The 26,764-nt window shown below is 38.9% G+C and overlaps 1 protein-coding gene and 1 pseudogene across 2 annotated transcripts in view; both read right to left on the bottom strand.

Annotated features, from left to right (window-relative positions):
- DIS3L2 (DIS3 like 3'-5' exoribonuclease 2) overlaps positions 1–26,764 on the bottom strand; it is a 378,448-nt gene that overhangs the window by 263,647 nt on the left and 88,037 nt on the right. The gene's annotated exons all lie outside the window — the stretch shown is intronic.
- Positions 7,293–16,290, bottom strand: LOC112636427 (annotated as a pseudogene). Its single transcript, XR_003122179.1, has 2 exons — positions 15,397–16,290; positions 7,293–7,323 (listed from the first exon to the last, which is right to left on the bottom strand). The product of XR_003122179.1 is annotated as a protein N-terminal asparagine amidohydrolase pseudogene (transcript).

Here is a 26,764-nt window from a genome sequence, read left to right as displayed (position 1 = left end):
TTGCACCCTCAACCTCCCAGGTACAAGTGATCCTCCCGCCTCAGCTTCCCAAGTAGCTGGGACTCTTGCATGCCATCATGCCCAGTTAATTTTTGTTTTTTTTTTGTTTTGTTTTTAGTAGCAGTAGGGTCTCAACTTTGCTGCCCAGGCTGGTCTTGAACTCCTGGGCTCAAGCGATCCTCCCGCCTTGGCCTCCCAAAGTGCTGGGGTTACAGGTGTGAGCCACTGCACTTGGCCCACCCTCTTATATTGATGATAAAAACTGAAACCACATTTCTTTGATCAGTGGCTTCTGGCACACTGTAAAGTACATATTGGTAGATTTTAAAAATAGATTTCATGTATAGCCAACTCTAAAAATCTATTTATGTCTATAATCATCCTTGCCTTCTTCTGCAGTGCAAATACAGATGAAGTGATTCATTTCTTTCACAAAGGACCCATCCCAACACTTGCTCTGAATACTACTTCTTGCCCTGGGGGTTTTGCTCCTTAGGTAATACCTTCTCTCCTGATCTCATTGCCTCTCCCTTTCTATAGTAAACCTTTCTCATATCAGCACACAAATGTTCTCTATTACCTCCCATCTTTGAAAACATTCCCATAGTAATATTAGACACAGTGATTCAAGAAAAAAAGGCGTTACCAGGGAAAAAGAGGAACACTTTATGTTGATAAGCGCCAATGCATTAGTAAAATATAATGATTACAAATGTACATGCACCTAATAAAAAAGCTTTAAACCACATAAAACAAAAACTGACAAAAGTAAAAGGAGACGTAAACAAATCCCCAATCATACATATTTTCACAATTAAACAAAACAAGACAAAAACCAGTAAGGAAACAGAAGCCCTGAACAACACAAGCAGCCATAACCTAAGTGGCCTTTACAGAGCGTAACACTGAACAACTGCAGAATATAAGTTCAAGTGCACAGAGAACGTTTACCACGATAGACCATATGCTGAGCCACATGAATTTCTATAGGTTTCAAGAGCATGATATCTTGCAGAGTATGCCCTCTGACCATAACACAATTAAATTAGAAATGAATAGTAGTATGATATTCTAGAAAAGTTCCTAAGTATTTGAATATTCACCCATATACCTGAAAATAAAGAAGGGGTCAAAGAAAAAAATACAAAGAAAACTTTAAATTATTTTGAACTGAATAATAAAAATACAACATGCTAAAATGTGTGCAATGCATCTAAAGTAGCGCCTAGAGAAAATGATATAGCTCTAAGTGCTTATAATGGGAAAAAGTGACTAAAATCAGTTAGCCAAGCTTCACCCTCAGAAGTCTGGAGGTGGGGAGTATAAGAAGCTAATTTCACCCAAAATAAGCGGAAGGAAAGATACAGTAAATTTAAGAGAGAAAATCAATGAAACAGAAAATCAGACTAAAAAATAGATAAAATGAATGCAACCAAAAGTTATTACATGAAAAGACTGATAAAATCTTCCACTAGAATGATACAGAAAAAAGAAAAATAAGGCACACGATTACCAATAATATTTCAGAAACTAAAGAGGGGCAATCATTAAAAATCTTACAGACATTAAAAGGACAGTAAAGGAATATTATGAACAGCTTTATGCCAATACAGTCTACAAATCAGATGAAATGAATAAGTCCCCTGAATGAAACAAATTACCAAGACAGACACAGGAAGAAACAGAAAATTTTAAAAGCCTTTAGTATCTGTTATCAATAATAGAAGTGTCAAAAAAAATGTAGGGTCATGTTTAAAACCATCACACTCTACATCAATAAAGAAATTTAAACTGTAATTAAAAACCTACTAGAAAAGAATATTCCAAGCCCACTGCCTTCACTAGTAAATTTTATCGAATTCTTAAAAAGGAAATAATACCAACCCTATCATACTTTCTCAAAATATAGAGGAAGAGGAAACATCTCCCAACTCACTTTATGAGACCAGTATTATCCTGATACCAAAACCAAAGACATAATAATACCAGTAAGTCACATGTTAATATCTTGATGAGGACACATGTTAGATCTGTCAACAAATTACTGCAAACCAAACCAAGGAATAAAAACTTAATTTAACATTTTAAAATCAATCCCTGTAATTCAACATGTTAACAGGAAAAAGAAAAGAATCTGGATAATCATCTCAATACATGCATCTGACACAATTCGACTTCTATTCACGATGAAATTTCACTAAGACTATAAGGTTATTTCCTCAGCTTGATAAAGGGCATCTATGAATAACCTCAAACTAACATAATAATTAATGGGAAAGATGGAGGGCTTTCCTCATAAGATCAAGAACAAGGCAAGAATATCTCACTACTTGTGTTCAACATTATAGTGAAGGTTTCTTGTAAAGCATGAAAAAACTAAAAGGCATATAGATTGGAACAGAAAACAAAAAACAACCTTTATTCACAGACAATATATGTAGAAAATCCTACAGAATCTTTAAAGATGTACTAAAACTAAAAACTATGTTGCAGGACATTATAAATATACAAAAGTCAATTTCTGTATACTAGCTATGAACAACCGGAAAATAAAATTAAAGGGATAATTTGTTATCATAGTATCAAAAACATGAATGATTTAGTAAGAAATCTAACAAAATACATGCAAAACTTATACACTAAAAACTACAAAATACTGTCAAAAGAAATTAAAGAAGACCTAAATAAATGGAGATAAATATCTGTTCATGGATTAGGCAACTCCAATATATGCCATTTGGACCCCAAATTGATCTACAGACTCAATGCAATCCGAATAGGCTTTACTCACAGAAGTAGATAAGCCAATTCTAAATTTGCCATCAATATACACAGGAGCCCAAAGAGCCAAAATAATTTTGAAAAACAGATACCACTAGATATTAAGGCTCACTACAAAGCTATAGTAAAGAAAGAAAAGGAAGAAAAGGAAGGAAGGAAGGGAGGGAGGGAGGGAGGGGAGGAAAGGAGAGAGAGAAAGATAGATGAAGACAGGGTAGGTAAGATAGGTAAGTAGGTAAGGCCAGCACACAGGCAGGCTGGTAGGAAGGCAGGAAGGAAGAAAGGAGGGAAGGAGGGAAGATATACACATACATGTCTTTCCTAGTTTCTGTTCATTAAGAGGGCTTGGGAGAGTCTGGATATCTCCATTAAAAGGAACTAGGGAGTCTTAGAAAAACTGGCTGATTCGAGGGATAGCAAAGAGAAAGTTACAGGATGAGGAGAGAACATCACTAGGAAACAAGTGTTCAAAGAATGATGAGGACATGTCCAAATGGCACAGGGATCAACTTGGGGGGCTACCATTGGTCAAATCAGAGGCAGTTTGAACAATAATGATAGCAGTACATTACTCTTCAATAAATAATTATAGTGATAGATTACCCCTCTGAGAAGCAAAATAATCTGCCCTTTCCCAAAGAGCATCTCTATACTAAACATACCCACTTTTCAGGAACTGTGAATTCAAACATTCGCTCAGTGGTGTGGTAGTGCCTTCTCTCCTTTCAAGAGGCCCACTATCACTTCCACACCTAAGATTCCAGCCTTGAGCTTCTAGTGGATCATGACAACATGAATGCCTGTCTCTCTCTAGAATAAGCCAACTAAAACCAGACCAGGCAGGATGGAGAAGTTGCCTCTCAGCTGAGATGACTCCAGAGAAAGTAACATGCTGAAAGTAACCTCTGAAGCCAAGGCTGACTTTCCTTCACCTCAGCATAGCGGCCCCCCAACCCAGCCCGCCCCATAGCTAAACAGGATGACTCTGGAAGCAAATTTCCTATTTGTCTAAAGAAGTTGTTTTCTTTTACAAAATAAGAAAAGTTGTTTAGCTTTATAAATCAAAGGCTTGTTGTTGTTTTAACCTTGTTTGGGCCTAAGTGTGGTACAGCATCAATACCTTGAAGAATAGGAGTGGTGAGGGAAAGAAGCATGTCTTTAATGAGGTAGTTCCTTCTCCACCATGCAGACTTTATTTCTGAGTAACTGTATATAACCCAACATCATTTCCAATTCACATTTCACACAAAGTCATGTTTCATTTCAGACCAAGAAGACTTCAAATGTTCCCTGTAGGCTCTCTGCACATGAACTGCACTTCTATGGTTCAGAAGTAATACAACAAAGGAAGCTATTGCCAGTTCTGAGGCTAGACTGGCTGCCACATATAAAATTATCCTGGAGGCAATCTGCTTATGAGATTGAATGTTGAAGAAAAAGTAGACAAGAATAAGAAAGAAAACCTGGCCACGAGCTGTAAAATGCAGCAGAACTATATGTGTATGTGTGCTCACAATAACATAAAAGCAAGGAGCTTATCTTCATTATGGTTGATCTTTTCAAGCTAAGACCTGCCCAAAGATTTGGGAAGAAAGTTACATTAACAAGAAGCTCTCCAGCTTCATGGAATAAGTCTCCAATCATGCAAGAAACATGTCTTTGCTTTCCCTTCTTACTTTCTTTGAGGACACCTAAGCCCGGTAACAAACAGAAAGCTATTTTTCATCAACTAGGAAAAAGAGACAAAAGAGTCTCTTTAGAGTTACACAGTCCCTGAGCAGCCCCAAATACTGCTTTCAAAATGAGCTGCTAAAATCTGTTCTTAAATAAGTTGCTCTGGGAAGTTCTAGCTAGAGCAATCAGACAAGAGAAAGAAAGAAACAGTACCCACCAAATTGGAAAGGAAGAAGTCAAAGTATTCTTGTTTGCAGATAACCTGATCTTATATTTGGAAAAACCTAAAGACCACCAAAAAACTATTAGAGCTAATAAACAATTTCAGTAAAGTTGCAAGATACAAATCAACATATAAAAATAAGCAGCATTTCTCTATGCCAACAGAGAACAATCTGAAAAATAAATCAAGAAAGTAATTGCATTTATAATAGATACACATAAAATTAAATACCTTGAAATTAACTTAACCAAAGAAATAAAAGACAACTACAATAAATACTATAAAACACTGATGATAGAAATTGAAGACAACACACAAAATATGGGAAGATATTCCATGTTCATTGGTTGGAAGAATTAATAATGTTAAAATGTGCATACTACCCAAAGCAATCTACAGATTCAATGCAATACCTAACAAAATACCAATGATATTCTTCATATAAATAGAAAAAAATCTTCAAATTTATATGAAGCCATAAAAGACCCAGAATAGCCAAAGCTATCCTAAGTAAAAGGAATGAAATTGGAAAAGTCACATTACCAGACTTCAAATTACACTACAGAGCTATAGCAACCAAAACAGTATGATACTGGCATAAAAAAAGACACATAGACCAATGGAAGAGAATAGAGAACCTAGTTTCTTCAATAAATGGTGCTGGGAAAACTGGTTATCTAAATGCAGAAGAATAAAATTAGAGCCTGATCTTTCGCCATATACAAAAATCACATCAAAATAGATTAAAAACTTAAATCTAAGACCTCAAACTATTAAACTACTAAAAGAAAACACTGAGGAAACTCTCCAGGACATTGGAGTGGGCAAGAAGTCAAAAGGCTTCTTGAGCGATACCCTACAACCACAGGCGACCAAAGCAAAAATGGACAAATGGGATCACATCAAGTTAAAAAGCGTCTGCACAGCAAAGGAAACAATCAACAAAATGAAGAGGCAACCCACAGAATGGAAAAAACCCACAAAATGGAGAAAGTGAAGAGACAATCCACAAAATGAAGAAAATATCTGCATATCCCTTTACAGATGGCTGACAAGGGATTAACAACCAGAATGTATAAGGAGTTCAAACAACTCTATAGAAAAAAATCTCAGCAATGCCACTACTTGGTATACATCCAAAAGAAAATAAATTGTTCTACCAAAAAGATACGTGTACTTATATGTTCATTGCAGCACTATACACAATAGGAAAGACATCGAATCAACCTAGGTGCCCAGTCCAATGTTGGACTGGATAAAGAAAATGTGGTACACATACACCATGGAATACCATGTAGCCATTAAAAAAGAATGAAATCATGTCCTTTCCAGCACTATGGATGAAGCTGTAGGCCACTGTCCTAAGTGAATTAGCTCAAGAACAAAAAACCAAATACCACATGTTCTCACTTAAAAGTGGAGGCTAAACAATGGATACTCAGGGAAATAAAGACAGCAACAATAGACAGTGGGGACTTCCAGAGGGAGAAGGAAGGGATGGGGCAAGAGCTGAAAAACTAACTATTGGGTACTATGTTCAGTACCTGGGTGACAGGATCAATCATACCCCATACCTCAGCATCATGCAATATAGTCAGGTAACAAACCTGCACATGTACCCCTGGAATCTAAAATAAAAGTTGAAATTATTTTTTTTTTAAATGTGTAAAAAGAGTTGTTCTGAAGTCACCTAAGATTCAGGGCTTATTCTGGGTTTGGTGGTGCTATTATTTTTGATAGTTAAGCCAACGGCGAGCCTTGTAATAGTAGAGTGGTAGAATAACTATCTTTTAAAACGAACAATTTTCCGAGCATGTAAGTCCAGAATACAGATTTCATATTGTTTTTATTTTAATCATTTTAAAAGCTTTCATCTTTTCCCTACTTTGATAGAAGCATAAAAAATGAGTTCAATGTAAGCTGGTTCTGCCATATAACCTTACAGTTTATGCTGTTGCAAGAATTCTTCTGAAAATTATCCTGGGCAGAGATTTTTGTATACAAAATATCAGCCAAGAACAAATTTTTACAGCTGACTTCTAAACCCTTTAAAATTGCATTTCATAATGGAAATACTGACAGATACTTTACCCCAGAAGCACTATTTTAATATTTCTAGCTTTTCCAAAATACAATACTATGAACTCAGGATCAGCATGTAAAAAAGGAAAAACAAAAAGGTCATAAGTTATAAAACCATTTAAGAAAATGGGCACAAATAAAAACATGCTTTATGGATGAAACATGTTTAGATGCATCTACATGCCATAACTGTTACATTTAATTCTGCAATGCTTTCTTAAATCACTGAGTCAGGATTTCAGCTAGAAGCCTTAACCCAAGGATTCTTCATGATCAGTGACTGACTTAAATCTGGATTTACATCCACTCACACATATACAGAGTCCAGTTCTGTGTCCACACTGGGAAAAGTAGGGGCATTATCTAACTTCTTATTGACTCAAGAAGGAGGAAGGCTGTAAAGCAGTATGAGTCTGGGAAAATTTGGAAGAGCTGGAAGCCATGTGTGGTAAACAGAAACTCAAAACAGATAATTGGTGACAATGACATCCCAGTGCATAGCATAAAGGTTAGGCATAGTAGACATTTGTGGCTAAATGAATCTTTCCCATACACCTTCCACAACCTGCAAAATTGGTTTACTAGTTCTAATTAGAAACAGAGAATGTTACTCCCCCACTCAATACCCTCTACCCAGATCAAACTGCATCTATGACAAAACCACTACCAAAATGCATGTATTTCCTTTGGATTCCAGAAGCTCTATGATACGAGGAAATGGCCACAGAATTAGAGCTTTCAAGAACCGAGGTACTAGCTTTGCTACTCAATACTTAACTTGAGGCACGTCCCAGTTTCATCAACTTTGAAATAGAAAAGTGAAAAATCATTACATCTCCAGCTTCAAGACTCTACCACTCTCATAGTGACACCATGGTGCGGGGGATGTAAAATATAAGTGACATGTCAATGAGAGCAAGGACAGAGGGTGAGTTCACTTATGGGAAGAAATATTTAACTTTTTGTGACCAAATCTGCTAGTGTTCAAACTGACCATTGCAATTACAACATAACTATTTGATTATATTTGTGTACTGGTTAAAGGGAATACAGAGGAATGCCATTAATTTTTCCCTTGTTCTAAAGTAAACACTTTTGGGTAATATAACTCATTTTTAATTACATATAGAAAAATACACAAATCATAAATGCATAATATGATGACTTTTTACAAATAAACAACGCCCACATACAACACTAACCAAGATGAGGAAACAGAGTCTCACTAGTATGTTAGTTTTCTATGCGACACAGAAACTTACCACAAACTTAGCAGTTTAAAACAAGACACATTTATTATCTTACGACTTCTGTGGGTCGAGTATCTCGGTATGGCTTAGCTGGGCTCTCTAGTGGCTGTAATCAAGGTGTCGGTCAGCTGGGGCTGCCATCTGATCTATGGTTTAACAATTAGGGTCCTAACAGAAGCCTGGGTGGCTGTCGGCAAAATTCGTTTTCTTGAAGCTATAAAACTCCTGGCAGTTTGTTTCTTCAAGGGCAGCAAAGAATCTCTAACTCCTGGATGCTATTTTAAAGGGTTCACCTGATGAGGTCAGGTCCACAAGGATAATCTCTCTTACAGTTAACTTAAAGTCAGCTGATTAGGGACTCCAATAACATCTGCAAAAGCCCTTTGCCTCTGCCCAAAATTGTGACTTGCTCATAGGAAGGATATTCCATCATATTCACAGGTGCCACCCACACTCAAGGTGAGGGAATTATACATGGTGTGTATATTTAAGGAGGAGAATCTTGAGGGCCACCTTATAATTCTGCCTGCCAGAACCAATACTCAAGAAGCTCTTCTCTTGCCCCTTTCAATTACTGCCCCTTCAAAGACAAATAATATCCTGATAAAACTATAGTTTTATGCTTATAAGTAGAATCATCAGTAGTTTTGCGTTTGGCCATTAGATTCATACTTAACTGCTGCACATTGCTGTAGTTCATCCATTCTCTCTGCTAGACCGTATTCTATTGTATATACATACAATATATCCATTTTACTATTGAGATTTGGGTGGTTTCCAGTTTGGGGCTATTTTACATAAAATTGCTAGGAAGATTCCTAGACATATTTTTTTGTGTACAAATGTACCCATTTCTGTTGGCCATATACCTGGGAATGAAAATTCTGGGCCACAAGATATCAGCAACTTTAGCAAATGATGCCAAGCAGTTTTCCAAAGCTATATTGACATTCCCGCTAGCAGTATATGAAAATTCCAGTTACTCTACACCTCACCAACTGTTAGTATTGTTTACCTATTTATTTTGGCCCTTCAGGTAGAAGTGAAGTAGTACTGCTTTTGACTTGCGTTTCCCTGATAACTGATAAAGCTGAGCATCTTTTCCTAAGTGCATTGGCCATTTGGATAGCTTTTTGTGAAGGGCCTGCATCACTTGTTTGCCCATTTTTCTATCTGTTGTCTGGTTTTTTTCTCAATTATAACAGGGAATTCTTTATAAATTCTAGTTAGGAGTCCTTTGTTGAATATATATCTGGTTGCATATATCTTTTCCCATTGTGCAGATTAATATTTACTTTCCTTGTGGTATTTTTGAAGAGTTCTTTAATGTACTCCAATCTATTACTTTTTCTCCTTCATGGTTGGTGTTTTTTGTTTGTTGTTGTTGTTGTTGTTGTTGTTTTGAGATGGAGTCTTGCTCTGTCACCCAGTCCGGAGTGCAGGGGCATGATCTCAGCTCACCTCCGCCTTCTGAGTTCAAGTGACTGTCCTGCCTCAGCCTCCTGAGTAGCTGTGCCTACAGCCACACACCACCAGGCCAAGCTAATTTTTGTATTTTTAGTAGAAACGGGGTTTCACCATGTTGCCCAGGCTGGTCTCCAACTCCTGACCTCAGGTAATCTGCCCAACTCAGCCTCCCAAAGTGCTGGGATTACAGGTATGAGGCCCCACGCCAGGCCTATTTTTTGTGTCCTGTTTTTATAAGAAATTTTTGGTGCCCCTAAAGTCATGAAAATATGGTACCATGTTTTCCTTGAAAAGCTTTACTGTTCTACCTTTCACATTTAGGTTTTTTTATCTACCTAGAATTGATTTTTGTGCATGGTATAAAATAAAGGTCAACATCTTTTTTCTCCAAGTGGATAACCAATCAGCCTTGCACCACTTGTTGAAAAGAGCATTCTTTCCTCCGCTGCATTGCACTGTCACCTTTGTCATAATCAAGTGACCATATATGAGTCTATTACTGGACTTTCTATTCCATTCATCAGCTTATGTATCTCTCCTTATACTAAATACCATACCATTTTAACTGTGCTCACTTATGATAAGTCTTGATGTTGGGCAGTTTAAGAACTCCAGCTTTGTACTTCAAAATTGTCTCGGTTATTTCAGTCCTTTACATTGTCATCTATTTTTAAAATCAGCTTGTTACTTTCTACACACACACAACAATGAGTGCTGGAATGCTGGCTTGGATTCTGTTAAATGCAGTGATCAATTTGGGAAGAATTAATATTTTTACCATAATAAATTTTATAGTCCATGACCATTTAGTTAGAGCATCTTTAGCATCTTTTGATAAAAACATTGGGTCGTTTTCAATGTTGAGGTCTTGAAAACTCTTTTTTACACGCTAACAAAAGGGTAACATTTTTTCTTTGTTGTTGATACACAGAAATACAAATAATTTTTGTAGGCTGACTTTGTATGTAGCAGCCCTTTTAATTCTCCATGTATACAATCAACTAGTCTGAAAATGATGAGTACTGTCTTACTTTCCCAATCCTCCTATCTTTTTTCTTGCTTTATTACATTAACTATAGTCTATGATATAACATGGAATAAAAGTAATGATAGTGAGCATCCTCGCTTCATTCCCATCATCAGGGGGAAAGCTTTCACCGTTTCAGCACTAGCTATGATGTTTACTGTAGGCTTTTGTAAGGAGCCTTTATCAGATGAAAGAGTCTTCTTCTATTACTAGTACTTATCACGAATGGATCTTTAATTTCATCAAACACTTTCTACAGAAACTAGAGTAACCATAAGATTTTTCCTTTCTTCTGGTAATGTGATGAATTACATTATTTGAGTTTTGAACAGTAATCCTCCAATCTTACATTAGTGGAATAAACCTCACCTGGTCATAATGTATTATACCTACTACATATCTATGGATTCAATTTTCTGTTACTTTATTTAGGGCATTTGTATCTGTGTTTATAAGAGGGCTTTCCCTACAATTTTCTTACATTGTATTATCTTTGTCAGGTTTTGATATCAAGGGCATGCTGGCCTCATAAAACATTTTTCTGTTCTCCAGAATAGTTTTTGTAAGATTTTGTTATTTACCTGTTTTAAACATTTGGAAGCATTCACTGGTAAAGCCATTTGACACTGGAGTCTTCATACCTCAAAAGGTGTCAAATAAGCCTAAAATGAATGAGTTGAGGAAAGCCATTTAACTTACTGGTTCTATGACAAAAATCATACTTTAAGCATATAATACTATGACTGGTTGGTTGTTGTTTCCCTAATGAATTTAGAGGTCTCTGCTAAAAGAAAGAATTTTCCTTTCAAATCAGAAAAAAGTAAAAATCACTTCTGGCTTTTCCATTTGTTAAAATAGTTTCCAAATGTTAAAGTATTACTTAAATCTTCTATGGTTCTTAAATAAAGACAGAATAGGTTTTGAAAATAAGCCTCCATGGATCCATTCTAGCCTAACAGACAATATAAACTTTCTGCATGTTCCATGAGGACAGCACACTGTGTTATATTCAATGATACGTTCTCTTGTCTGGTACACAGTAGATGTCCAAAATAATATTTGTTGAATGAATTGTTGCATCATTGAAGAAGAAAAGAAACACTAACTGATACTGTGATGTTATGAAATAATTAAAAAATATAAATTTGTTCTTCATCCCCAGTTCCTAATACAGAGCTCCTAAAAACCGCACGAATTTTCTTAGTGATGGGGTGAGAGGAGCATCTTTTGTTATTGGTAGTAAGTCGCTTTCGAACATACCTCAGATTAGGCTAACGAGGGACTCCTGGAGGATGGGACCAGCTGCCAGAGAATGAACCATGTGATTAGAGGGTTGGAACTTTCAGCCCAACCCCCTGACCTCCAGAAAGGGACAAGGGGCTGGAGATTGAGTTCAATGACCAATGATTTAATCTATCACCCCTGTGTAATGTGGCCTCCATAAAAACCATAAATGAGTTCAGAAAGCTTCAGGGTTGGTAAACACAGAGAGATGCTGGTAGGGTGGAGGACTTCAAGAGGGTGTGGCAGCTCCATGCCCCTCCATAGAGGCACTATGTACCTCTTCATCTGGCTATTCATCTATATTCCTTGCAATATCCTTTATAATAAACTGGTAAACATAAGTCAATGTTTCCCTGAGTTTTATAAACCATTATAGCAAATTACTGAACCTGAGGGGGCTATGGGAATCCCCAAATAATAGCCAGTCAGAAGTACAGGCAGCCCAGACTGTGACTGGCACCTGGGTGGAGGGCAGTCTTGTGGTATGAGCACTTAACCTGTGGGGTCTGTGCTAACTCTGCGTAGTGTCAGGACTGAGTTAAAATGTAGGACACCCAATTAGAGTCTGAGGAGAACTGGTTGGTGTGGAAAATCCACACAGTTTATGTCAGAAGCGTTGAGAGTAGTATAGAAAAACAGTGTTTCCTTTTAGACATGTAACTACCCTCCTTGCTTTTATTTTTAAAAGTATACTTTTAAACTACTTTTAACATAATAATAAAACTGACACCATCATATTTTCTAAATTCTGTATAGCCTTAACAGAAGTACCTGTATAGCCTTAACAGAAGTACCTAAATTCTGTATAGCCTTAACTTTGGGAGGCTGAGGCGGGTGGATCACCTGAGGTCAGGAGTTCGAGACCAGCCTGACCAACATGGCAAAACCCCGTCTCTACTAAAAATACAAAAAATTAGCCAGGCATGCTGGCAGGCACCTGTAATCCCAGCTACTTGGGAGGCTGAGGCAGGAGAATCGCTTGAACCAGGAGATGGAGGTTGTGGTGAGCCAAGATCGCACCACTGCACTCCAGTCTGGGCGATGGAAAAAGACTCCATCTCAAAAAAAAAAAGAAACTAAGATGAAAACAAACCCAAANACTCCATCTCAAAAAAAAAAAGAAACTAAGATGAAAACAAACCCAAAATCAACTATAAACATTAATGAAGAAATATTATAGAAGACATTTATAAACAACATATCCAATCTTTTATATTTGGGGGGAAAATTATCCAGCTCCCATGTGCAAACATCCAGCAGACCTGACTTGATTCATTGCTGTGTTTTCTCTTCCAGTTAAAGCTAGTTCTTAAGAAAACAAGTTTCTGCTTTGTAAGATTACTAAATTTAGTGAATTCATCCTGTGCTTTTGGTCTTCCTAGTCGTAAAAGTTTACATCACAAGAAACAATCCTGTATCTTTTTCTGGTGTTTGGAAACACTGAAATTGTTCAACAAGTATCTACTCCCTGCCTACTGTATGCCAGTTAACAGGTGGCTAGATAGAGAAGGAAAATGAAAGAATATAACTCACATTTTAAAAGCACCTACTACTTGTCAGACACTATTTTAGTTGATTACAACTCATTCACCCTTATCAAAAACTTACACCATTTATAGGTAAGGCCCCTAAAGCCCAGAGCCAGTAAATAAAGGATCTAGAATGGAGACCCCAATCTAACTTGAAAGGTGCCAGTTGTTACCTTAATACCATGAATACAAATAAAATAAGACAAAACCCCTGCCCTCACCAGTTGAGACTTGGGAGGCATGCATGCTTCTCTTCCTTTAAACATACAGTTCCCTTTCCTAAAATATTCTCTTCTCCCCTTAGTTTTCATTTTGCAAACTCTCCTTTCCAACTGCAATTCAAATGTCACTCTTACAAGAAATTTAAGTTTCCTTAGAGCCATTGTCTCCCACTCCATGTACTTCCTTCATCTCTGTGTTCACATCAGGGTTAAGAAACCTATCACACAGCAATGTGGCTCTCTGTCTACACATCTGATTTCTGCAATGGTCTCCAAGTTCATCTAGGGTAGTCAAAGTGTGTTCATCTTTGTATCTCCAGGACCCAGGCCAGTGCCACGTACAAAGCTGCCAATCAAAAAATGTCGAATAAACAAATGGATGGTGGAAATCCTCCAAATAGAAGTGTCAGTTTAAACTAGGAAAGTACATAAAGACCTATCTGGAAAAGAATGTAAAGAAAGAAAAGAGGACATAGGCTAGAAGCTTAAGAAATGTCTACAACTGGCTGGGCGCAGTGACTCACGCCTGTAATCCCAACACTTTGGGAGGCCAAGGTGGGTGGAAAACCTGAGGTCAGGATTTTGAGAGCCTGGCCAACGTGGCAAAACCCCATCTCTCCTTAAAAAAAAAAAAAAGTAAAAAAGAAAAAGAAAAAAAAAGATTAGCTGGACGTGGTGGTGCACCTGTAATCCCAGCTACTCAGGAGGCTGAGGCAGGAGAATTGCTTGAACCCAGAAGGCAAAGGTTGCAGTGAGCCGAGATCATGCCATTGTACTACAGCCTGGGCAACAGAGCGAGACTCCATCTCAAAAAAAGAAAAAAGAAGTGTCTACAACTAAGTGGAGAAAAGAGAGAAATCAATAAAAAAAACAAACACACTGAATAGAAGAAACAGAACCGGGCCATGGAACTAATGAGAGGTTATTACAAAGAAAATGGAAATCAATGGTCTTAAATCACTGTAGAAAGCTCAAGGAAAATGAAAACTAAGAAAACAACCAATGAAAACAGGTAGGAAATCAGTGACAACCATGAAAAGAACAACTTTGGTAGAAAGCTGGGGTAGAAAACAAACTGCAGAATCCACATCACTAGTGAGAAATAGACATTGGGTCCAAAATGTCTGGCTACAAACAAAAGGAAAAGAAACATGAGCATGAAAGAAAAGTCTGCACAAAACAAGGATGTGTATGCTTACAGAAATATGTCTATGTCCCTGACTTGAGAGTTAATACCATGAGGACACAAATCCAGCCTTAGGCACACACAAGTGGCACTGTGCCCAAAGCAAAGTGCCAAACACAGAAATAACACATATGAGAAACAGACAATACTGAAGATGATAAAACCAACATTTAAAATATCAACAAGGTCACAGGATGAATGGAAAGCCAAAAAGTAAAAGTTAAAGAAATAAAAGCAAATTTGTTTATCTCTTTTAATTATTTAATTAAAGAATGGATAAAAACCTGGTCTCAGGTTTTCCCTGTGTCCAGACTGTCTCCCCAGTTCTGGAGGCTGGGAAGTCCAAGATTAAGGCATCAGCACCTGGTGAGGGCTTTCTTGCTGAGTCATCATGTGGACAGAAGGTAGAAGTCAGAAGGCAGAAGGGCAAGAGTAAGAAAACCCAATTCTGCAAGCCCTTTTATTTATAATCCATTCAATAGGGCTCTACCCTCATGACCTAAACACTTCCCAAAAGACTCCACATCTGCCAACGCTGGTGCATTTGAGATGATGTTTCTAACATATGAATTCTGGGGATACATTCAGATCACAGCAACCTGGTAGCACACAGAATCCATTTGAATAATTTCTTATCTTTTGACCTAGTAATTCTTTTTTTTTTTTTTTTTTTTTTTTGGGTAGAGTAGGGCTTTATTTCCAGGAAACAGTGTGTTAGTTGGAGATGGGTATTTTTTTTAAAAAACATCAAGGTAGATCTAATGAATTCAACAAAGTGGGGCGGCTCGGCCAGAGGCGAAGTAGAAAGATTCTCTAGTATTTGCTTGTCATCTTGCTGCAACCAGAAATCCACATGTGGAAATGGCGTCCAGGAGTACGGTCCTATGCGAAGTTGTTCTGTCTCTGCATCGTAAATGCTAATCATTGGTCCTCCTGCTAAAGTTCGCGCAGCACGCAGCTGCTCCTCCGGACCTGGACCTTGAAAGGAGGCTCTGTAAATCTCTGCAGTCTTAATGTTGACAGCAATGCCATATATTATTGGAAAGTGGTTTTCGTTTTCTTCCCGGTCATTTAATTGTCACACATAATGTCACTAAGTGAATGTCATCTTCTTGCCTGTCAAATTCACTAAGAAGTTGATGAGTGAGTTTTTGTGACAACTGCCTGTCGTCACTGAAGCCTCCAACGAGGTGCACTTTCAGCCTTCCACATTGAACGTGGTCGGAAAAGGATTTTATGGAGTTCATGATCAAGGGGAATTCAACTTTGGTGTCGGTTCCGTCACAATGTGTCAAGCAGGTGGCCCCATTACCTGTTTGCCTCAGGACCACAATGTGACAAGTAGTGGCATCATCAGAACCCAGAATGGAGATGGAGCCATTCTTCGGGGAGGTCACTGCAAGCTCTCTTCGCTGAACACACAGAAGGCCCTGGGGTCCCACTTCTCGAACAGACTGACCTCTGAGAAGTCTGGCTCTTTCCTCCAAAGGAGAGTGGGCTCGGACGCAGCAGCGTGGGCGAGTACTGCGACAGCCGCACTCGCCTCCCCTCGACAAGCAGCGGCATCGCGGAGGCGGTTGCCCAGGCAGGCCCAGGGAGGCGGCACCCCGCCCCCGCGCAGCCCCGGGTCGCCCCGCCGCCCCGGCCAATAGTATTTATATTAGGTAACTAAGCTACTTGAGTTCCTAAACTATATTCAATAACACACCATAACAACAACGATAATAAACAACCTCCTTCAACAACAGGAGCAAACACATTTTGGGCATATACAACTCTTATTAAGTGCCCACAAGATTTTTTTTTAAGAGAGAACTGTTGATGCTCCAGAAGTAACTCATAAAATAATACAGCAAAGGACCATCAAATTCACAGTCTAGGAGATAGAAGGGTTCCATTCTGAAATGTCCAAAATGGTGACTTGCGTGTGAAAAGAAACAGGAGCAACACAACTGCAGCTCATATAGTAGACAAAATGCCAGAGAAAAGAAGTAATTTTAGGGCTTAACTTGTTTATATATTCATAAGACTAATTTCTTTGGGGTCAGAAAAGTTTGGGGACAGTATCTTTCAGTCATCTTTATTTTAAAAATCATTTTTGTTAAACATGGAGTCACCACGTGACCCAATAACTCCACTCCTACGCAAATACTCAAAAGAAGTGAAAACATGTGCTTATATAAAACCTTGTGCATGAATGTTCGCAACAGCATAATAGCCAGAAAGTGGAAACAACCCAAATGTTCATCAACTGATGAAAGGATAACAAAACGTGGCATGTCCACACATGGAATGTTATTCTGCCACAAAAAGAAATGAAGTACTGATATATGCTACAACACGGAAGAACCCTGAAAACATTATGCTAAGTGAACACAAACACAAAACGACAGATATTGTACAATTCTATTTATATGAAATGTCTAGAATAAGAAAATCCATAGAGACGGAAAACAGATTAGTGGTTACCAGCATCTAGGAAGAAGGCGAACAGAGAGTGACTACTGCTTAATGGGCACAGGGATTCTTTTGGGGGTGAATAATGTTCTGGAATTAGATGGTGGTGAGGGTTGCACAACATTGTAAATATACTAAAACCACAAAACTGTATACTTTAAAATTATTAAAATGGTGAATTTTATGTTATATGAATTTTATCTCAATTTTTTCAAATGTTAATCATTTTTTGGCATAATCTAACCACCTCTTACCAAAGTCTGGATGAAAAGATAATTCCAATTACAAATAATAAATCATTTTGATAATGCAGGTGCCTCATTTATTAAAAAACAGTTTATCTTTTTGATAAACCTCAAATATAGTCATTTAAAGTTTCAGACTGTTTTTCTTTACATTTTCCTCTTCTAGTTCTTTACACTATCAACTACAGAAAGAGCAGCTATCTTCTTTTTCTTTCTAATCCCACTTGATGCACTAGCATATCATTTTGCAGTAGCACAGGCCAAATGGAAAAATAGTAATACTCAAGTTATGAGGAGGTGCTTTACACTTTCAAGTGTTTCAAGATACAAAAATTCTGTATACTGAAATAACTGCCATAATCTGTAAATGTACTTGTCAAAAAGACTTCAAACTATGCTGAAAGCTACTAAAAGTGGGTCTCAAATAGAAAGTTTGTGACAAACATGTATTAAACATAATGTAACAGGTAATCCCCTTCTGGAAAAAAAAGAGTGAAGCTGGAGTCCAGTAAGACAGAAATGACATGATTGTCTGAACTTAATATTAAGATGAACTCCAAGGCTGAGCATGGTGGCTCATGCCTGTAATCCCAGCATTTTGGGAAGCCGAGGCAGGAGGACAGCTTGAATCTAGGGGTTCGAGACCAGCCTGGGCAATACAGCAAGACCCCATCTTAAAAATAATAATAATAAATAAAATGATCTCCCCAAAATAGGAAGGAGGTAGGTTACAGAACACTTAGTGGGATAAAAATAACTCAAGATATTCTAAAATCTATCTCTTTTCAATAAACTAATCAGTGGGTTTTTCCAACTACAAGAACAATATATCCTTCAACTGCTAGAGCTAACTAGGGAAGGGGGTGAAGGGTTAGAGTGAGGGATCTCGAGTCTAAAACAAGGAAATCGTTATCATTACTTGAAACCTCTGAAGCCCCAACCAGTTACACTGCACCCATGACTCTCCTCCAGGACCAGCTATAATAATGTCATATACAAGTTCTCCTTTCTCTATAGTGACAAACTAATTTTTATCATAAGAGCAAAAAAGACCTACTCATCCACATCAGTGCTTCTCAAAATGTAATGCTCATACAAATCACTTGGGGATCTCGTTAAAATGCAGATTCTCATTCAGTGGGTCTTGGGCCTGAGATTCTTCCATGCTGTTAGTACATGGACCACACTTTGAGTGGCAATAATCCAAATTACCCCAAAAGGAAAACCACGCCCAACACCAAGTATGTATTAGAAAGGACAGGCAGAAAGCCCAAAGCCAATATATCCAGGCTCAACCTCCTCACTTTCAAAAGACACCATATCTTATCCCAAAGGACCTGAGACTGCAGTGCTTTTAGACTAAAGATAGCGCATCATAATTTCAAGGAAAAGAAATGACCATGCACCAAGTGCCGTGACAGTATCCAGCTCATCTTAGATAGCATTCATCCAGTGAGACTGAGTAACATGATTTGAATGTGTCCCCTCCAAAATTCAGGTGTCGCCAATGTTATAGTATTAAGAAGTGAATGGCCATGCGCGGTGGCTCACGCCTGTAATCCCCGCACTTTGGGAGGCCGAGGCAGGCGGATTACCTGAAGTCAGGAGTTTGAGATCAGCCTGGTCAAAATGGCAAAACCCCGTCTCTACTAAAAATACAAAAATAGGCCGGGCACAGTGGCTCACGCCTGTAATCCCAGCACTTTGGGAGGCCGAGACGGGCGGATCACGAGGTCAGGAGATCGAGACCATCCTGGCTAACACAGTGAAACCCTGTCTCTACTAAAAATACAAAAAATTAGCCGGGCATGGTGGTGCGTGCCTGTAGTCCCAGCTACTCAGAGGCTGAGGCAGGAGAATGGCGTGAACCCGGGAGGCGGAGCTTGCAGTGAGCCGAGATCGCGCCACTGCACTGCAGCCTGAGTGACAAAGCGAGACTCCGTCTCAAAAAAAAAAAAAAAAAATTCCAAAAATTAGCTGCGCATGGTGGTGGGCGCTTCTAATCCCAGCTACTCGGGAGGCTGAGGCAGGAGAATTGCTTGAACCCAGGAAGTGGAGGTTGCAGTGAGCCGAAATCGCACCACTGTACTCCAGCCTGGGCAACAGAGCGAGACTCTGTTTAAAAAAAAAAAAATGAGGCCTTTAAAAGGTGATGATATCATGAGGGCTCCTCCCTTATGAATGGGAGTTAGGCCCTTATAAAAGAGGCTTCACAGAGTGGTAGGCTCACTTGCTGTTCCGCTTTCTGCCATGTGAGGACACAGCCTTCCTTCCCTCTGGAGGATGCTGCCTTCACCAGGCAGTTGAACCTGCCAGTGCCTTCATCTTTGACTTTCCAGTCTCCAGAACTATGAGAAAATAAATGTCTATTCTTTATAAATCACCCAGTTTCAGGTATTTTGTTACAGCAGCACAAAACTGAGACCAGTAAGACACTGGGTCTGACTGTCTGCGATCTGGCTTTGTCAGTGCCCAGTAAGAAGCTGATAAGACCTTATCTCTGGTCACCAATCTTCTCAAAATCTCCCCTCTAGCTATATTTTTAAAACTTTTTGGACTTAGAGAAGGTTAGTCTCTCTTTTCCATCAAGCCTTCTCTATTCTCCATATGGTTTACAGTTTTCCATTCAGACTTCATTTCTTCCCAAAATTCCTTTCCAGAAAGCATTCCCTGGCCCTCTGTAAGCTAGCTGGGTATCCCTATTGCACACTCCCATGACACCCAGGACTTTTTCTCTATCACTGCACTTACCACTCTATTATTGCTCCACTAGACTGATTTTCTCAACCTGAGTTCCCAGGAGAATTAAGCCCCCATACACCAAGGCATCCACTACATGTAATAAATAACGACTACATGGCCGGGCGCAGTGGCTCACACCTGTAATCCCAGCACCTTGAGAGGCCAAGGCAGGTGGATCACGAGGTCAGGAGTCAAGACCAGCCTGAACAGCATGGTGAAACCCTGTCTCTACTAACAACAACAACAACAAAAATACAAAAATTAGTCGGGTGTGGTGGCACATGCCTATAATCCCAGCTACTCAGGAGGCTGAGGCAGGAGAATCGCTTGAAGCCAGGAGGCGGAGGTTGCAGTGAGCTGAGATCGCGCCACTGCACTCCAGCCTGGGTGACAGAGTGAGACTGTCTCAAAAAAAATAAATAAATAATAAATTATGGCTCTACTTTCCATCTGGAATGGCACTACTTAAGTACCATCATTGGGAGAACTGAGCAAGCAGTCATTTTCTATGTTCCATGGTTTAGATGCAATCAGGACCCTATTTTATGCCTTACTGTATTCCTGAGATATAGGACTATACCTGACTCATAATAGGCACTCAGTCTAAGTCTGAAGGAGGCACTGCATAAGTGGATGAGGCCCCTTCCTTGCTGACAGCCTCCATTCTAAACCAGCGGTCCGCAACTTTTTGGCACCAGGGACTGGTTTCATGGAAGACAATTTTTCCACAAACCAGGGGCATGGTTTTGGGATGATTCACACACATTACATTTATTGTACACTTTATTTCTATTATTATTACATTGTAATACATAATGAAATAATTATACAACTCGTCATAATGTAGAATCAGTGGGAGCCCTGAGCTTGTTTTCCTGCAACTAGACAGTTCCATCTGGGGGTGACAGGAGACAGTGACAGGTCATCAAGCATTTGATTCTCAAAAGGAACACACAACCTAGATCCCTCATATGCGAAGTTCACTATAGGGTTAGCGCTCCTGTGAGAATCTAATGCCGCTGCTGATCTAACAGGAGGCGGAGCTCAGGGAGTGATGTGAGCAATGGGGAGTGACTGTAAACATAGACGAAATACTAGTCCATGGTCTGGTGGTTAGGGACCCCTATTCTAAACCATTTATCTCAATCACTCTCATTTTCTATGCTCCAATCTGTTAGAAACCTCTTAGGTTCCTGACTCTGAATTCACTTCCTACTTGTAGCATTATACTCTTGAAATAACCTTTGTCACTTGCCTAAGAGCACTGACCTTTAGCTAACTTGGTACTAGTCTGTACTACTATATCCTGTACCTCTGAAAATTTTTCTGGTGACACAAATCGTGCCAGTTTGGCATCTAAAAAGGACTATGTGGAAAACTACTTATCTTTTCTCTGATCGCTGCAAACACGAATTCATGCTACTCACTGCTCAAGAGAATGGCAAAAACGCCTGAAGCATAAGGGTAGACGCCCCAGGACACTGGATGACGAAGTACATGAGAAGCAGGCACAAGCAGCAGTAAAGAGAGAGAGCCATGCCAGAAAGTTAAGATGGAAAATGTACTCCCTATTCAATTTCCTATTTCCACAAATATTACTTACACCTTAATCTTCAGGATCCATTTCTAATCTGATTGAAAAGGATCTAAAGCAAATACATATAGAATTGTTAATAAGCTGTAAGCTCAATATTCATACACATTATTAAAGAAAAAACTCTAAAAAACAAAATATAGAATCCAGTCAACTACCCAAACACCCACAGAGATACAGACTCCTTAACATTTTCTGATTTAAAATCAAAAGACTCAAGAACTACAAGCTTGAATTATGAGATGGAGCCCAAATAGTGAGACATTTCCCAGCAGAGTTTGCAAGCCCTTTAGGGGTGAGAATAAGGCGTCTGTGTCTAGCCTCACCGGGTTCCTTACTGGGGCAGGAACGAAGTCCTTCATGAAGTGTGATAATGCCTCTAGATCAGGGGTTGGTAAACTATAACTCACAGGCCAAATCCACTTGTTTTTGTCAACAAAGTTTTATTGAAACTTAGCTGTGGTTATTCATTTACATAAAGTCTGTGGCTGCTTTCCTGTTACAATGGCAGAGTTGAGTAGTTGTGACAGAACTGTATGGCCTACAGAGCTTAAAACATTTACTATCTGGCCCTTTACAGAAAAAGTTTGCCAACTCCTGTTTTAGAAAGGTTCCTATGCTCTCAAAAATCACCACAGGGAGATCCCTTCTTATGGCCGATCGTCCCCAGTACATTTGCTCCTAAAATCTGATCTGGCTTCCTCTGGGGCCTATTTTGAAATGTTTCTCCCTCAGCTGTGTGTTGCATGGTCAGTTCACTGTCTTACTAGCCATTCCCAACTTCTTTCAGCTTTACAACTAATTCATTCTCAGTGCTGTTCTCAAATTCTAACTTTTGATCTGGGCCATGATTTTCCTAATTAAATGTTAAGTAATTTGGTATAGATCAGAAATTTTTCACAAATATACACTACTTAAGTGAAAATCTCCATCTGGAGCCCTGCCTTTAAGAAGTCTGGCTTAGGATATCATATTTAAGTCAAGTTTCTCTCATACCAGAACAAAAAACAGCATCTCTGTGCCTCTTATTCTTAAATCACTACCCTTTCTCTGTCTCCTTCATGCACTCCTTCACTCACTGTGGTTTGGTTTCTGCCTTCTCTACTCCCATTAAAAATGTTCTGATCAATGTCACAGATGGCTCCACGTTAGTCAAAGCTAACTTCTCAGGAGACCTTCTCACTGGGCATATAAGCAACAGGGCACTTTCTCCTCCTTCCAAGGCTCATCAGCTTGGTTTCTGGCACATCATTCCCTGCTGCTGTTCCTCCTTCCTTGCTGGCCACCACTCCTCAGCATTCTTTCCTAGATCCTCTTCTTCTGCATACCCACTAAGTTTTGGTATTCCTCAGGCTCTATCCTCAGAGGTCTTCTTTTATTTCTCTATAAAATGTCCATTTATTCAAGTGCAATTGACGACACCCAAATCTCTACCTCTAGCCAAGTTCTGACTTCTGAACTCTAAATCCTAATATCTAAATGCCTTCTAGCTTTATATACTTGAATGTCCTCAGGCATCTCAAACTCAACATGTCTAAACAAGTTTATCATCCTACTCTAACTTCTGTCCTTGTTCCCCTTCCTAAATTCTATCTTGGCAAAGGGTGTCACCATTCCCTCAATTACCTGAGCCTAACGTAGAAGTCATCGCAGCTTCTTCCTATAATCCATCACCATGTTCTAGCTTATTAAACAGTCTTAAATTCATCTCCTCCTTGTATTTCACATGGGCACTGTGACTTCATCTCTCACTGGGACTCTCAATACATAATTTTCTTTTCAGTCTCCCACCAATTTTGCCCCTTTCCTTTAAGTCCTTCACACCCTACCACCACAATGATATTTAATATACAATGTGACTATGTCACCTTCCTCAAAATCATTCAGTGACTCCCCAGTGACTACATAACAACTGAACTCTCTTACACAGTTAGACCTTTCACAATATGACACCACCACCACCACCCCTGCCTCTCCATCTGCCAGCCTGGCCTCATCTCTTGCCACTTTATATCCCTAGCTTGCATTTTAAGCTCAAAAATAAAATAGTATCTGTAGTTTTCCAAATGTACCATATTTTCAGAAGTCTCCAATGCAGTACATAATACTGCCTAAATTCACAAGACAGTTATGTATATGCCCTAAATCATTACTAGTTTCTATAAGACAAAAGTCTACTAAAATTTTAATAAAAAATGAGAATTTGAACAATAGCAGTAGCAAGCAGCAATATCACAATACTACTATTAATGATAAACTCTTTATGGTTTATAAATATTACCAAGTAAATGTCAGTACGTTTCCTTAAAATATAACTTCCTTGCCTTTCACTTACAAAAACTGTACCACTACACCATTAACTTAATTACAAAATCAACAAATTTACTTGTTATCATACCCTGTACTTTAAAGCAATAATTACATGACTGAGGGTGATCTTGTAGACAGACCAACCAGAACATTTTCAGGTTCCTTCTGAATTCTACTTTCAAGAGTGGGGATATATTTGTAGTAAGCAATACTGAAGCTTTTGCCATGACCAGTGTCATATGCTTTTCAGATGGCTAGCCAGGAATGCAATACATAATGCATCTAATTAGTCCAGTATGAGAGTCATTAGCACAGTTTACCAGATACGTCCTGTTATATCCCTACTTGCAGACATTTGGTAGGACTGCACTTCTTGGTCCTCTTGTGGTTGGGTGGTGTCACGTGACTCATTCTTGCCAATGAGCTACTGGCAGAAGTGACTCCATCACTTCTGGACAGGGGCATTTTAAATGTGGCCCTCCTTGGCTCTGTTTCCTTCTGCCACAGAGAAAGGGAGCACTTCTGATGGTCTATGTTCCATCCATCCTGGGGTCTGGAGTAAAGATAATGCAAAGCAAAGCCCCTAGATGATCTTGATGGGCAGTGAGCATGAGTAAGAAATAAACCACATAATTCCAGAGTATAACCTTGCCTGTCATACAGTTGTTCAGCAAGGCAGATGACTCAAAGAAGCACGTACTAAGACACCAACATTTTACGTGAATATTTTGTCCTCTTTCAGTAAATGTGGTACATTCAAGAGCTAGAAAAAGTAAACCTGAGTTATCATGTGTTGTGGCTAAACCATGTTCTTGGTCCTCATTTCTAAGACTAATAGTAGTAATACCTGACATCTCTCGAGCACTTAGAATGTGCCATCACTGCCTTACGTATTTTATCTACATTAACTCATTCGTTACAATAAATGTGGTTTTCACCAAAACATCTCCATGGGGTTAAGGAGAGATAAATTAGTTTTCTAGAAAATAACCCTGAAATATTAACTGGGAGTTTCCCAGCATAAATAAGCTACTCTATCCTTAAACAATACTTTCCTTATTTCAGACATTTCAACTTGAATTACAGAGATCTGAGGGCATGTTTAAAGCAGGCAAGAACCTGAAGTATTTGATCCAGAGCTGGCAGTAATGAAGAAAAAAAGATGACTGTTAAAAATAGTCTGTGTATATAGCAATCTTGGGAAAATCTGATCATGTTAGTGGATATACCTCACCTACCATACTACTCTTGATGGAGGCTCCAAAAACCTTGCCCTCCCATCATTGAGTACCTTCCAAGCCTCTTTTAGGCCTGCCATGCAGGCCAAGAAACCAAACAGTTCTAAGAAATTCTAATTCCACTGGAATTGAGAGCAATCCAAAATGATAGTGGTTATGTAAGAGAATGGATTAAATATAATCTAGTATGATGGGTGCATATTTAAAGAACTTGCAACACAAAACTTTAAAACAATCACTTGAAGGAAAACTTAGTTGTCAAAGGAAACAATTTACTGTACTAGACCAATTTCATGTGACCATAAGGAGGTTTGAAACAACCATTGAAAATTAGGGATTAAATGTGCACTTTGATTTCTACGTTTGTTCAATTTAGAACAACAGTAGTCACTCCTATCAACACTTCCTTTATTCTTTCAAACTCGAGTTATTTCTTTCTTTCAGTGCCAATCTCTTCCGAAATAATTATACATCTATTATTCCCTTGCTGAACCCTACCTCCTTAAATCATATATAGACTTTGCTCTGCTGTAAGTTAAGTGAAATAATCCCATCTTGAGAGAAATTTAGATTTGCTAACAAAGTACTTGACTGATTTATTCCCACTCTATCCTCTCAGTACCCTGCAGCTGCTGCACAAATACATGTGGGAGAAATAAATGAGTCCCTAGCATTATTAGGTTTCCAACAGGTATCAATGTATCAAGTAGATTCCTGCCTGTCTTACTATATTTTTAACAAAGTTCCAATGAGTAAAAGATTCATTTGAAATCCCCCTTTTTTGCTAGTTATGTTCCCTATCACGTTGTTTTGCCGATTGAGTGTAATTTTGATATGCTCTGTCAGCCTCTTTTACTCTTATTTTCTCTGAGCCAATCACTACGGCTGCATCAACTAAGACACCATAGCTGAATTCTGCGCTCCCAGGACTCCTTTGGTACAACCAAAAAAAGACTCAGAATTCTGGCTCTCAAGGCTGGTCCTCTGCTTTGGTTCTTGCTCCCAATATGACTCTAGTCAATTCTCCTAGCTTAAGGATCAAATCCTATCCTTGACTCCTAGCCCAGTGGCTGCTTCTACCACTCTGCTTATAAGAAAACAGTCCCACATTTCTGAACTTAGCACCCTGTCCCAAAGCCCCAGTAGGACCCACTTCCTCCTAAATGACAACTGCCTACTTGCCTTTTGAATACCTGTGCATCCAAGTACTATGAATTTGGGATCTGCAGGAATGGCATCTGGGTCTGTAACCCCTTTGACTCTTCGCCTTGAACAGCAAGCTGCAACTCTGATTTGACTTTTATTGTTGGGTCAGCTCCACTGTCTAGGGCAGGTATCCGTTAAGGTTCTCCCTCATTCTCAACACCTGTCTCCATAATGTCCTATCATACCTCTCCAGTTCTAAGATACAACCACTAGAATTCTAATTAATATTTTCTGAATTGTTTATTTTC

Source organism: Theropithecus gelada, chromosome 12 (assembly GCF_003255815.1).
Source record: "Theropithecus gelada isolate Dixy chromosome 12, Tgel_1.0, whole genome shotgun sequence".
Lineage (NCBI taxonomy): Eukaryota > Metazoa > Chordata > Mammalia > Primates > Cercopithecidae > Theropithecus > Theropithecus gelada.
Note: the sequence above shows the minus strand (reverse complement) of the source record. Positions and strands in the feature narration are given on the sequence as shown.